Below are 13,719 nucleotides of genomic sequence, written 5' to 3'. Positions count from 1 at the left end.
TCTATAATTTTGCTATTTGTCCTAGATATTTTTGTACCACCATATTCTGGTGGTCGATATTTAATAGTACAAGCAGTGACACCAATAATAAAAAAAAGACCTAAGAAGTGTTCTGTGGTTTAAATCATTGCATACTGTACCTGTTTCCCTACAAGTATTTGGGGAAGAATGCACCTGTAGTGCACAACTTTATTTTTTTTTTTTTATTTTAGCGATTTCTAAAGCGCCTGGTGACCCAAGGGCATCCCCGCGCTATGTAACTTGAAATCCTAATGAGGGGGAGAGAGGGGGGAAGGCGACCAAAAGGGTGTTAATTAGGGAACAAATGGGTCTTTAGTTTTTTGCGAAAAGAAAGGTAGTTGGAATCTAGTCTGAGGGCGCGAGGGAGTGCGTTCCAGCCCTTAGCCGCTTGGACGGAGAATTGTCGACCTCCTGTGCGGGATCTTTTGAATCTGGGGGTGCTGACTAAATTCTCATTTTGAGATCGTAGGGATCTGGTTGCTGTGTAAGGTGTGATCATTTTACTGAGGATCGCTGGACCAGATCCGTTGTAAAGCTTGTGTGTTGTACACATTGCTTTAAAGAGCAAACTTTGGCACACGGGGAGCCAGTGCAGGGCTTTGAGGGCTGGCTTGGCGGACATTCTGGAGGGAGTGTTAGTAATCATGCGTGCTGCCGCGTTCTGTGTCCGCTGGAGTTTCATGATAGTAGACTCGGGGGCTCCCAGGTAGACCAGGTTGCTGTAATCCAGGCGGGACAGCACTAGTCCCTGGATAAGGAGCTTCCTGGACATAGGTGGGAGTAAGGGCAGGATTTTGCGGGTCGTGCGCATGAGCCCAAAGCATGTGCCCGAGGTTTTGGTTGCTTGGGTTTTCATCGTGAGCTGTGGCTCAAGCCACACCCCGAGTGTCTTGATTTCACGTTTTGGGGGGGGAATTTCTCCGAACACATCGGGCCAAAGAGTAGGAGGGATAGCTGTCCATTGCTTGCCAAGTAGCATTACCTCTGTCTTTGTCCCATTCAATTTTAGTGATGAGTCATTCATCCAGTTGTGGATACCTATGAGGCAGTTAGTCAGATTTTCAAGATGGTCAATCAGCTGGGACAGGGAGACGACTAGTTGGGTGTCGTCAGCGTAACTCACCATTTTTATGTTAAATGGTGTTACCACGTCCTCGAGGGGGGCCATATAGACATTAAAAAGCGTCGGGCTCAGGGAGGAGCCCTGGGGGACGCCGCTGGTGAGTGGGAGGGTGGATGAATGATGGTTATCGTCCCACACTTGGAAAGTGCGTCCTGTAAGGAAGGATTCGATCCATTTGATTGCTGTCCCGGTAAGTCCTGCATTCGCCAGTCTATGCAGAAGGACACGGTGATTGACCGTGTCAAAGGCTGCACTTAGATCCAGGAGGATCACTGCCACTGATCCTCCTGAATCCAGTATGCCCCTTGCCTCTTCAACGACTGCGAGGAGTGCAGTGTCCGTTCCATGGCCCGGGCGAAATCCGGTTTGGGATTGGCAGAGCAAGTTATTAGTTTCAAGGAACTGGGATAGTTGGATGTTTACCAGTTTCTCAGTGACTTTGCTGATGCCAGGGAGAAGGGATATAGGTCTGTAATTGGACAGGTCCGAAGGATCTAGCTGAGGTTTTTTTAAGAGTGCTTTGACCACAGCACTCTTCCAGCTGTCGGGAACAGTTCCTTGGGCGAACGAGCAGTTGATGAGGTCCGTGATGGTAGGTACAATTACTGAGGCTACGGTCTTGAGGAACCTGATAGGGGCTGGGTCCAAGGGTGATCCACTTTTCATTTTTGTTAGGGTTCGCTCAACCTCTAGGGGGGTGACAGGTCGGAATGTTTGGAGCGTGGGGCGACAGATGCTTTCAGTCTGTTCGGGGGGAGTACAGCTTTCCGTGAGGCTGGGGGAGCTGGGGGGTGGGAGGGAGGCCAGGATGCGGGTGATTTTATCGTTGAAGAAGTTAGCTAGCTCATTACTTCTGTCAACTTTAGGGGTGTTGGAGGGGGAGGTGGTGGGTACCTTGATCAGCTCTTTGACGATTAAGAAGGATTCTCGGGCAGAATTAGCTGCTTCTTGTATTCGTGTGTCATAGTATGAAGCTTTGGCTGATTTAATGGCCTCTTTGTGGAGTTTGACCGTAGACTGGTAGGTTTCTTTATTGGCATGTTGCCAATTTTTTCTCCAGAGACGTTCGGCTTTTTTGCAGTTCTTGCGAAGTGTTCTTAGATCTGCGGAATACCATGGTGCTGAGCCATGTTTGCCGGTTTTGTCTTCCCTATTTCTGAGTGGGAGTACTATGTCTAGGGAGGCGGTAATCCAGTCCCGGAATCTTCTGTCTGCAGTAGTTGGATCTCCAGCGTGAGCAGGGATGTTTTTTTCAAGGGTCTTAGCCCAATCATCCGTGGGGAGTCTGGACCAGGTCCTGTCCTTACTGAAGGTGGGAGGTCTTCGGTTTTTCCTGAAGGTTCCAGGTAATTGGAAGGGGACAAGGAAGTGGTCTGTCCAAGGGAGGGGCAAGGCCTCCTTCGCTAGCATCGAGGGTGAGCTGGTGAACACAGGGTCTAATAGGTGGCCCTTGGTGTGGGTGGCTCCGGAGTTTAATAGGCGGATGTCAAAAGCCGCTAGATCTTGAATGAGATCATTGGCTGCCGAATCGGCCGGATCTTCTAGGTGGATGTTCAGGTCCCCAACTATCACATAGTTTGATAGGGAATGGGCCTGAGTTGTGATTAGGTCTAGAAGAGAGCAGATGAAGGGGCCTGAGAGGCCGGGGGGGGCGGTAAACGAGGAGTCCTGTTATGGAAGTGGTTGGGTTAAGTGTAACGGTAAAATGCAGACTTTCTGCGTCGGTAATCTGAGCGTCGTGGGTTTTGCAGTGGAGGTGTTCTCGATGGATGATAGCTACACCACCTCCTCTACCTAGAGGGCGGGGTAGGGATTGAATACAATAGCCCTGTGGTGTGGCTAATACCATGTCTGATTGCGAGTGAGGGCCGAGCCACGTTTCCGTGAGGAAGAGTATATCAATTTCATGATCTCCTATGATGTCGGCAATCTGTGTCGCATGTTTTGGAAGTGAACGACAGTTTAGAGAGGCAAGGTTAAGGGTGGCGGGTTTGATAGGTTTAGTGGGGAGCGTGAGCTGGACTGGCTTGCATAAGGAGCAGCGAGTGAAGGGTCCCTTGAGATCATGGGTGTAGTCACAGGAGGGTGGGGGGGGTCTGAGGCTCAGTAGTTCTCTACGAGAGTACCTTATATTTAGGTACAAAAATTCGGGCAGGGGTTGTGGCCCTAGGCCCGGTCGTGCGCGGACGGGCGCAGACGGGCTTGCCTTAGGCGCGCCTTCGGCGCGCAAACGGCGCTCCCGCTGCGCTCGTCCTCTGCGCTGGTGGGGGCGGCACATTTGTAGTAGATGGTAGAGGGCGTGGCCTCGCAGGGGGCGTGGCTACACCTTTGCCGCGCTGGCGGAGAGGGCGTTTTCCAGGTCGATCTGGGGGTCTGGCTGGCGCTAAGAGGCAGCGCTTCAGCAGGTAAGCTTGTGAAATTTTAAGTAGTCTAAAATCAGAGATTACAATTTTAAAACAGACAAACAGTGCGTAAACAAGTAGCAAACCTCCGGTTTCCGCCTCAGAGGGAGTTTCAGGTTAAATGAAATTCGTAGCGCTTTCTAGCGTTTTTATACTGGTTCTTTTAGTGGGCGTGGCCTCGCAGGGGGCGTGGCTACACCTTTGCCGCGCTGGCAGAGAGGGCGTTTTCCAGGTCGATCTGGGGGTCTGGCTGGCGCTAAGAGGCAGCGCTTCAGCAGGTAAGCTCGTGAAATTTTAAGTAGTCTAAAATCAGAGATTACAATTTTAAAACAGACAAACAGTGCGTAAACAAGTAGCAAACCTCCGGCTTCCGCCTCAGAGGGAGTTTCAGGTTAAATGAAATTCGTAGCGCCTTCTAGCGTTTTTATACTGGTTCTTTTAGTGGGCGTGGCCTCGCAGGGGGCGTGGCTACACCTTTGCCACGCTGGCGGAGAGGGCGTTTTCCAGGTCGATCTGGGGGTCTGGCTGGCGCTAAGAGGCAGCGCTTCAGCAGGTAAGCTCGTGAAATTTTAAGTAGTCTAAAATCAGAGATTACAATTTTAAAACAGACAAACAGTGCGTAAACAAGTAGCAAACCTCCGGCTTCCGCCTCAGAGGGAGTTTCAGGTTAAATGAAATTCGTAGCGCTTTCTAGCGTTTTTATACTGGTTCTTTTAGTGGGCGTGGCCTCGCAGGGGGCGTGGCTACACCTTTGCCGCGCTGGCGGAGAGGGCGTTTTCCAGGTCGATCTGGGGGTCTGGCTGGCGCTAAGAGGCAGCGCTTCAGCAGGTAAGCTCGTGAAATTTTAAGTAGTCTAAAATCAGAGATTACAATTTTAAAACAGACAAACAGTGCGTAAACAAGTAGCAAACCTCCGGCTTCCGCCTCAGAGGGAGTTTCAGGTTAAATGAAATTCGTAGCGCTTTCTAGCGTTTTTATACTGGTTCTTTTAGTGGGCGTGGCCTCGCAGGGGGCGTGGCTACACCTTTGCCGCGCTGGCGGAGAGGGCGTTTTCCAGGTCGATCTGGGGGTCTGGCTGGCGCTAAGAGGCAGCGCTTCAGCAGGTAAGCTCGTGAAATTTTAAGTAGTCTAAAATCAGAGATTACAATTTTAAAACAGACAAACAGTGCGTAAACAAGTAGCAAACCTCCGGCTTCCGCCTCAGAGGGAGTTTCAGGTTAAATGAAATTCGTAGCGCCTTCTAGCGTTTTTATACTGGTTCTTTTAGTGGGCGTGGCCTCGCAGGGGGCGTGGCTACACCTTTGCCACGCTGGCGGAGAGGGCGTTTTCCAGGTCGATCTGGGGGTCTGGCTGGCGCTAAGAGGCAGCGCTTCAGCAGGTAAGCTCGTGAAATTTTAAGTAGTCTAAAATCAGAGATTACAATTTTAAAACAGACAAACAGTGCGTAAACAAGTAGCAAACCTCCGGCTTCCGCCTCAGAGGGAGTTTCAGGTTAAATGAAATTCGTAGCGCTTTCTAGCGTTTTTATACTGGTTCTTTTAGTGGGCGTGGCCTCGCAGGGGGCGTGGCTACACCTTTGCCGCGCTGGCGGAGAGGGCGTTTTCCAGGTCGATCTGGGGGTCTGGCTGGCGCTAAGAGGCAGCGCTTCAGCAGGTAAGCTCGTGAAATTTTAAGTAGTCTAAAATCAGAGATTACAATTTTAAAACAGACAAACAGTGCGTAAACAAGTAGCAAACCTCCGGCTTCCGCCTCAGAGGGAGTTTCAGGTTAAATGAAATTCGTAGCGCTTTCTAGCGTTTTTATACTGGTTCTTTTAGTGGGCGTGGCCTCGCAGGGGGCGTGGCTACACCTTTGCCGCGCTGGCGGAGAGGGCGTTTTCCAGGTCGATCTGGGGGTCTGGCTGGCGCTAAGAGGCAGCGCTTCAGCAGGTAAGCTCGTGAAATTTTAAGTAGTCTAAAATCAGAGATTACAATTTTAAAACAGACAAACAGTGCGTAAACAAGTAGCAAACCTCCGGCTTCCGCCTCAGAGGGAGTTTCAGGTTAAATGAAATTCGTAGCGCTTTCTAGCGTTTTTATACTGGTTCTTTTAGTGGGCGTGGCCTCGCAGGGGGCGTGGCTACACCTTTGCCGCGCTGGCGGAGAGGGCGTTTTCCAGGTCGATCTGGGGGTCTGGCTGGCGCTAAGAGGCAGCGCTTCAGCAGGTAAGCTCGTGAAATTTTAAGTAGTCTAAAATCAGAGATTACAATTTTAAAACAGACAAACAGTGCGTAAACAAGTTGTTTGGTCATGGCTAAGGGCCACTCCCCTCTAAAATATGCTCCTGGCTATGGGTCTGAATGTCCACACCCCCCACCAACCTTCTCCTCCTCCTTTGACAGCATGGTTTTTAGCAATAACGTTTTACGGTTCTAAGTTATTTTGTCATGGTGTGCAGGTGCATTGTTTCTGCTGGGTCTGGCACTTTACACGTGAACAGTTGTAGGTTATTTTGAGATAGGCTATGCATCTTCACACCTTCAAGTTATGTTTCAATTCCACATCCAGTATCCTATTATATAGTTAATTTCCATGTTGTCTGTTTTTGTGATATAGTCAGGCCAAAGGTCATGTGATCTTACCTGTTGTTAAGTCGGTTGTGTAGAGGTCGTTTGATGTCCCTTTATGTGATCGATTGGGGGCAAAAAGGCACGTGATGTCACTTCCTGTAATACCATCGCGCAGTATAGATGCATGCACTGCCACTTCGATGCCCCTATATTTTTGGATAACTGCTGTCTGCCATATGGGCTTTGCACACTAACACTGTGGAAGTTCCAGCACGGGAGTTAGGGAGGTAATGTTCTGAAAGTTTACGAGAGGGTTTGCGGCTTAGCATACGCAGGCATTATCTTACTGCTTTACTGCTTTGACGTTATGCCCATGCAAAGCCCTTTAAAATGCTACTGGTGTGGCATCAGGACAGAGGAGAATCACAGAGCAGCATGTGCATTGTTGCATTAACTCTTCCTGCTACTTGGTAAATCCCACTCCATCAACTGTGCAATAGGCTCTCAGAAGATGGGTCTGTGATGTACTTGCAGGTCAGAGGGGCTGCCACCTCTCGTGGGTCCTCTAGGTCAAGACCTTTGTACATTTGTGAGGTGAACACAGAAGGCACATTTTAGGTGACTGGATGTCGGAACCATTGTGAGTTACCCTACTGCTTGCCCTGTTATGTTCCAGAACCTGTAGACATAGTTAGATTCTGTTTATCAGTCGAGTCAGACCTACTGATCGGCGTGAAAAGTGGAACAGATTACAAGTTGAAGAAGAGGAAAAACTGACTGCAAAACATATAATGCTATTTGCAGAGCCAGACAGCACTGTGGTGCGCAGCTCTAAAAATGCACTTTCCACTAATCTGTACATGAGGGGTTTGTTTTAAAGAAAGTCACCAAATCCTTCAGGACGGAGGATAATTGGAAGGGTTAATGTAATATGTTCTGTGGTCACTTCATAAATGCATTACTTTGCTGCAAACTATTTTGATTTTCTAAAAGCCAGCTCTTATTTTCTGGGAGTTACTTGGCACTCCCTGCTTCTTTCTTTCCACAAATACATTGAGAATAGTCTTGCTGGAAAAGATCACTGAGTCACCAATTACTTTCTTTGTGAAAACACCTCCTCGCTCTTCTCTTTTCATTGTTTCTTGTTTCATATTGATTGTAAACCTTTTCGATGACACAACACTTTATTCCTAGTGTGAGCACTATACAGCAGGATGGAAACGTAAACGTCCCGAGTCCTTCCTCCTCGAACACTGACTACTCTTGCTTTATTTTATTTTCCAACACTTCCAAGTGGCTTAGTGTCATCGGTGGCTCCTTCAGTCATTCATGAGTTTGTGTCAACAGAATACTGCATGTTGGGATTTGTAGTTTTGCTTTAATCACAGAAAGTATGATTACATTATTCCAGAATGCAAATTGGGGTTGTCTGAAATAAATACCCTGGATGGAATTGTGCTGCCGGGTGACGTGTGTAAAACGAGAAAAACGGCGAGCACAGACATAAACATGCCATAGTTCTCTGATTACGAAATTATATGAACAGGTTCAGTAGCGTGGGATACGCATGCGCAGTGGAACGCCTGAGTCTTTCGGCACTGTTCTGAACTGCATGCCGTCAGTTTCAACCCCTTGGCACTGCGGTCTGGGGCCGGAGCCTTGTCAGTGATGCCATCCGCCCAGGAAGGTTTATAGTCAGGGTCGGATAGGGACAGAAAACCGTCCCGAGCACCAAAATAAAAGTGACCTTCATTAGTGAATTAATTAAATAAACAAACCTGTCTCATGTTTGAAAATTGGGGCCGTTTTGAACTTGAAAAAATATGCTATACAGGTGTTTTGTAAGGTATGGGAAAATTCATGTTTTGATGTCAGGGTAATCAATGGGAAAAACTGGCCCATCGGACCATAAAACATGCCCACGAACAGCAAAAGAAACGGACCCACACAACAGTTGCGGCCGGTGCAGGTAAGAGTGGTGTGGTGGGGCAGGGTGGGGAGTCGACAGACGACGGAATAAGGAAAATAACATTTAAAAAAAGAAAAACACTTACGGTGAGCACAAGGTATGTTGTTTTCTTTTTTTTTTTATGTTCCCTATTCCGTCGACTACACCCCGTCCCGCCCCACCGCTCTTACCTGCACCAGCTGTGACTGCCACACACTGACCTTTCAGACTGCACTGGCCCTGATCACTGCCTGATTGCTCTAAATGCGAGTTCATCCCTGTTTATAGTCCCCATGCTAGACACCTCTCTACATAAATACCCTGCTTTGAGTGACCTTGTCTAGGATAAACAGTGCTTAACTTGTAACAGGATGCGTGCCAGTGCCCAAAGGTCCGTGCAAAATCCGCAGCCAGTGCAGTTGAATGTCAGGGAGCCGAATACCAGGGCTTCACAATCCACCAGACACCCTTTGCCCTTTAGCTCCCTCTTGGGGGTCCCTGCTTTTTCTCTTTGTGTTCATTTTCCTGTCTTTCTCTTCCTCCTTCTTTCCCGTGTTTGTTTTTCTCTCTCTTGCTCTTGGGAAATGTCCGATCAGGAAAAATATGTGGCTGTCACCGAAAATGAGTGCTGGTGGCCCCTGCAGGCAACCACAGGCTCAAAGCAAGCACAGAATGGGTTAACAATGTAGGTGGTCAGAAGGTTGGCCCTGAGTGTCACAAATGAAGTAGTTTGGCCTGGATCTGGGCCATCTTCTCTGAAGAATCACACAGGATCGACTTACTTAGAATGGAAAGAAATGGCCTCTGGCTGTCATGAAAAATCTGCCTGGATCCTGCCCTCGTGGGCGGATAGAGAACATCTCAGATCTGGCAGACTTCAGACTGTGATCTGAATTACTGTCCATGAGGAATCTTGGTGGTCAGTGTGCCATTAAGACATTCCTTCCTACTGTAAGGAGTTGTCCTCTAGAGAATGTTAACACAGGGTTTCTTTTTATATGAAAACAAAATCAACAGTAAAAAAACATGAAGAAAAACTGGCTGATTAACGTATATGTGCGTGTGTGTTAATGACATAAGTTCTCTGAGGACATGTAAACTGTCTGTCAGAAAGTGAGTCAAACATTTTGTGGAACGCATAATTCTTTTATACAAAATCCATAATGGCAGCTTCTTTCATGGGTGGCCGACAATTTATAAAATGTGTACGCCTAACAGTTGTGTGCATTTCCATTCCAACAAAAAGTGGTGAAATTTGCACAACTAATACACTCATTTCTATCAGCTGGGAACCAGATAGAACAGAGGATAAGCGCAAAATGGTGCCCCCCACCGACATCTCCCCGCTTGCCGGATATGATCAGAGGCCCCGGAGTCTCTCATATCTCACAGATATTTATCAAGATTAGTTAGTGCCTAGAAACTGACGTGCCTGTTAATTAGAGTAAAATGCAAAACACCTTCCCCCAGGCACACAATTATAGTTATATATTATAAGATTATATATTATAAGAAATTTTGGCGTTCATTTACTACAACTTCAAATGTTACTGCAAACTTACTTATTACGACAAATAACGCAATTAACAAACCAGAAAAAGATAACATTAATTCCAAGACCTGACAGTGCTACCCAACTAAACAGTAACAGGAGAATACATTTGATTTCCTTAGATGCTTTTGAATGAACTCAAATACTCGAATCGTTTTTTCTCAATCAAAACTTCACACATTGCAGTTCTCCATCAACAGTTTTAGAGTAAAATGCTGTATCTCCTTTTCTTCTGGCACGCCGCCTTGAAATACAAGCAGAATGTAAATCTGTACTTACGGGCTGTGTGCTGTGACCGGGAAGGATGCGCGGCCGGGGCTCCTGGAGGACGGAGTGTGGGAGACAAAAGATCGCGCGCTCCCTGCTCGCGCCACCATTAGCGATGACTGGTCCACCGAGGAATGCGTCTCCAAGCGAGGTCCACTTCACGGTTTTAAATATAGCCCCACACAAGAGCTCGCCACACTCCTTGAACAAATGCACAGCACATGTGTCTTTAACAGGAGATGGTCCTGGTTCTGCTTGCACAGTCAATAGGTCGGACTAGACTAGAGGATTATAAAGTTTTAGCAGATTGAAGAAGATCAATGCAGCAGTAATGGGGACATTAATGATGTCATCTAATCTTGATAATTGGCAATCAGGACATTTTACTGCAGTGTTTACATCCCCTTTTAGGATGATGAAGACAGCGGTAACCTGCTCCCCGCAGGTTGGCCAGGTTCACAAAGCCCTTCTCCCATCAGACTGGTATTCCATGCCCATGAGATGCAGGCATTTTGTGGAAGTCCTCTTCCTTCACGAGGTTCCTCTTTATAGGCTCCCTACTCCAACAAGTCGAATATGATCCCAGAAAGTAAGAACTGAAAACTGCTCCCTGGAAAGGAGCGTGTAGTTCAGATCTACCAAAGAACTCAGAAGCACTCACCTTCCAGCTTAGAGCTGTGATATGCAGGCGAGGACTTGGCATGAGGGTGGAGTGAGGACATTGCTGGGGGCTCAGATGGCAGCGAGTTGTTCGTTGCCGCGCTTCCAGAACCCACGCACAATCCAGGACATCAAAGACAGATCTTTGGGCTATCTGAGGTGTTGGGGGGCATCTGTGGCAAAAATGTCATATTGCAGTTATTTTTGGATGCGTGGAAAGTGAGGTCTGGCGAGTAGCAGCAAGTAGGGGAGTAGTCAAGGTGAATATATCCCATCAAACCCTCCAGATTGATGGCACTTCATTCCACATCAATACCCCATCAGATCCCCAATCTTTCATAATGTGAACAGAGCATCATCCTCGCTTACAGCTGTGGAATGTTTCTAGATCCTCCCTATTGTTCAGGTAGCAAACAGGTGGATGTTCGGTCTCTGCCCCAACTACTCATGGTCACAGTGGCTGCCTAACGCTCTGCTCAGTTCATTGGCACACTCTCCAGACCTCGCTGAGTATCACTTCACTGAACCTTTCTCGGAGATCAATGGTCTATCGCTCTACCCATTAGTAAACAGCCAACCTCACGTGCCAGATTCAAAAATCTTCAGATTCGTATCCATCTTTTCTAACATTATGCAAGTAGGAAACTGATCTTATGCTACAGTAGGCTGTCCAAAACATATCTTTCATTCGAATTGCACTATCCCCAATGAGAGACAACCTCTTACCTCTACCCACTAGTGATAAATAATTGCATCCTTGTTGTTAAGAAAAGCAAATCCTGGTTGCCTGAGGTACGCACCAAGGCCAGAGTGTGTAAAGTATGTGTGCAACACACACCCACACCAACATAATGAATACACCACAAAAAGGCTGCACACAGGTTTAGAAAAATAGATTTTTATATTCTGAACATAACAAGACCAAAATGACAAAAGTCCAATGTATAGAAGCTGAGATATTAAATTTTAAAGGAATAAATGCAGTAAAGCGCTGAGAAGCAGGTAGTGCTAAAAAGGTTACTTTAGGTTATGCTAGACCAGGGCAAAGTCAAAGACTGGCTAAAGGACCCACGCAGGCCAGAGTGAACAAAGTACCTTCCATGGCAGCGAGCAACAAGATGCGTCGATCTTCTCCACGCAGTGTCAGTTCTGAAGACGGATGCCAAGGTTGAGAGGCATCGAGCGATGCACCAGACTCTGCTACGTAGACGAGGGGATACATCGATCTCACCATGTTGTAGAGGCATTGATATGCTGTCCGCTGCATCAATCTCTTGAGGCAAATTACTAGTTCTGATACAGTGTTTCTGAATTTTCTCCCGCAACTGAGACGATGCGCCGGTTCCGTTACACACACAAGGATGATGCATCAAAATCCATGCTGCAATTATATGGGTCACTTCCAGTGAGCCAGGCAGAGGAGCAGGGGTAGACAATTTGATATCCCTGAGTGAGTCTCAAGCAACAATAGACAAGCCAACAAGCCCTTGGAGATCACTTGGACTGAAGGCAGAGTCCAGTTCTCCGTCAGCTGAGTCAGAAAGCAGCAGGCAGCAGAACAACACAAGAGAAAAGCAGACCTTTCAAGTCTGCAGTCCAAATATGAGTCCTTTGAGAAGCACAGCAGTCCTTCTGACAGAACATCAGTTCAAGATCCAGAAGTGTCTTATTATAGGGGGTCAGAGACACAGTACTTAGACATAAAAGTGCCTTTGATGTAAGGGGTGAATTCAAAGTAGTTCTCTGAAGTGCACAAGGATCTCTTTTAACCCACACCTTTTTTCCAGGCTATCTGGGGGGCCGGGGGGGGGGGGGTAATGACTCCTATGTATGTGGACAGGACTCTTCCTATGCAAGTGATGTGTTAGCCCCTCCATTTCATCCTGCCCAGGCAAGGTACTCAGAATGCAGATGTATGTAGATGGGTCCTCAGACACACCTATCCTTCCTCTGTTGTGGCTGTCTAGAGGGAATGCACAAATGGTAGCTGTCACCCAGCCCAGAAATGTATTGGAGACAGTCTGCAAAGCACACAGAGTTATAAGCACAGAGAAATGCCCACTTTCTACAAGTCAAAGAATCAAAAAAGGGCCTTGACTCATTACTCAGAAAGGCTGAGTCCAACTAATACTATTAACCAACACAGGAGCCAATACTGGAGTTTCAATAATTCAACGAACTGGTTTCAATGAAGGTTGCTTTGATTGAAGCAAAACACAACCGTTTGTCTTATTAAACCATGCAAATTTATTTAATTTTTGCAAGCGTTCTTTTTTCTTTTTTCAGCACATTATTCGTCGTGCATGGAAAATACAGAATAAACAATGAAATACGTTTTATATACAATATATACAAACATGTAAATACACCATTTCATACACACTTGGCCATACATTCATACACAAACCATTCAAAACAGATGATAGTACAAGAAACACTGTGTCCAGGCATCGGAAAATAAATCAGTGGAAAATATTTCTTTTCATATTTTTGCAATGTCGTTGTAATTATCACGAGATCACTCGTGAACCCAAATTAATGCAATAACTGTTCCAACGTGATAATAGTAACCAGATGCGGGACTGAAAAGCTGGTCGACGCGTTTCAAACCCCTAGGAATTGGTGGGGTTCTCCTCAGGACCGTGTTGGTTCTGAAATAATAAAAATAACTAGCTTGAGCAAGGTTGTTCGGAGCGACTAACAAGTGGATTTAACAAGGGATCAACTACCAGAGTCCAACTGACGCTCCCTACCTCAATCCAATAGTCAAACCGACAACTTGAGGGTTTCCAAAAAGAATCGTATTTCCCAATAGGTGTAGTCACAGCAGCTGTGCAAGGAAACATAATACACGCGACAACATTCAATATTGTGTAATGCCTTCACACATCATTCATACCGCGTGGAAGGGGGAACATGTAAACTGAAATATTTTCCACTGATTTATTTTCCGATGCCTGGACACAGTGTTTCTTGTACTATCATCTGTTTTGAATGGTTTGTGTATGAATGTATGGCCAAGTGTGTATGAAATGGTGTATTTACATGTTTGTATATATTGTATAAAAAACGTATTTCATTGTTTATTCTGTATTTTCCATGCACGACGAATAATGTGCTGAAAAAAGAAAAAAAGAACGCTTGCAAAAATTAAATAAATTTGCATGGTTTAATAAGACAAACGGTTGTTTTTTGCTT

The 13,719-nt window shown here is 46.5% G+C and overlaps 1 protein-coding gene across 1 annotated transcript in view; it reads right to left on the bottom strand.

Annotated features, from left to right (window-relative positions):
• The window catches only part of MYOM3 (myomesin 3), a 387,718-nt gene extending 377,725 nt beyond the window's left edge, over window positions 1-9,993 (bottom strand). The window contains exon 1 of the mRNA XM_086956426.1: window positions 9,874-9,993. The gene's annotated coding sequence lies outside the window, so the exon portion shown is untranslated. The remainder of the gene's footprint in view (window positions 1-9,873) is intronic.
• Between the last annotated feature and the right edge of the window lie 3,726 nt (window positions 9,994-13,719).

The sequence above is a fragment of the Lissotriton vulgaris genome, chromosome 2_1 (assembly GCF_964263255.1).
Source record: "Lissotriton vulgaris chromosome 2_1, aLisVul1.2, whole genome shotgun sequence".
NCBI classification, from domain to species: domain Eukaryota; kingdom Metazoa; phylum Chordata; class Amphibia; order Caudata; family Salamandridae; genus Lissotriton; species Lissotriton vulgaris.
Note: the sequence above shows the minus strand (reverse complement) of the source record. Positions and strands in the feature narration are given on the sequence as shown.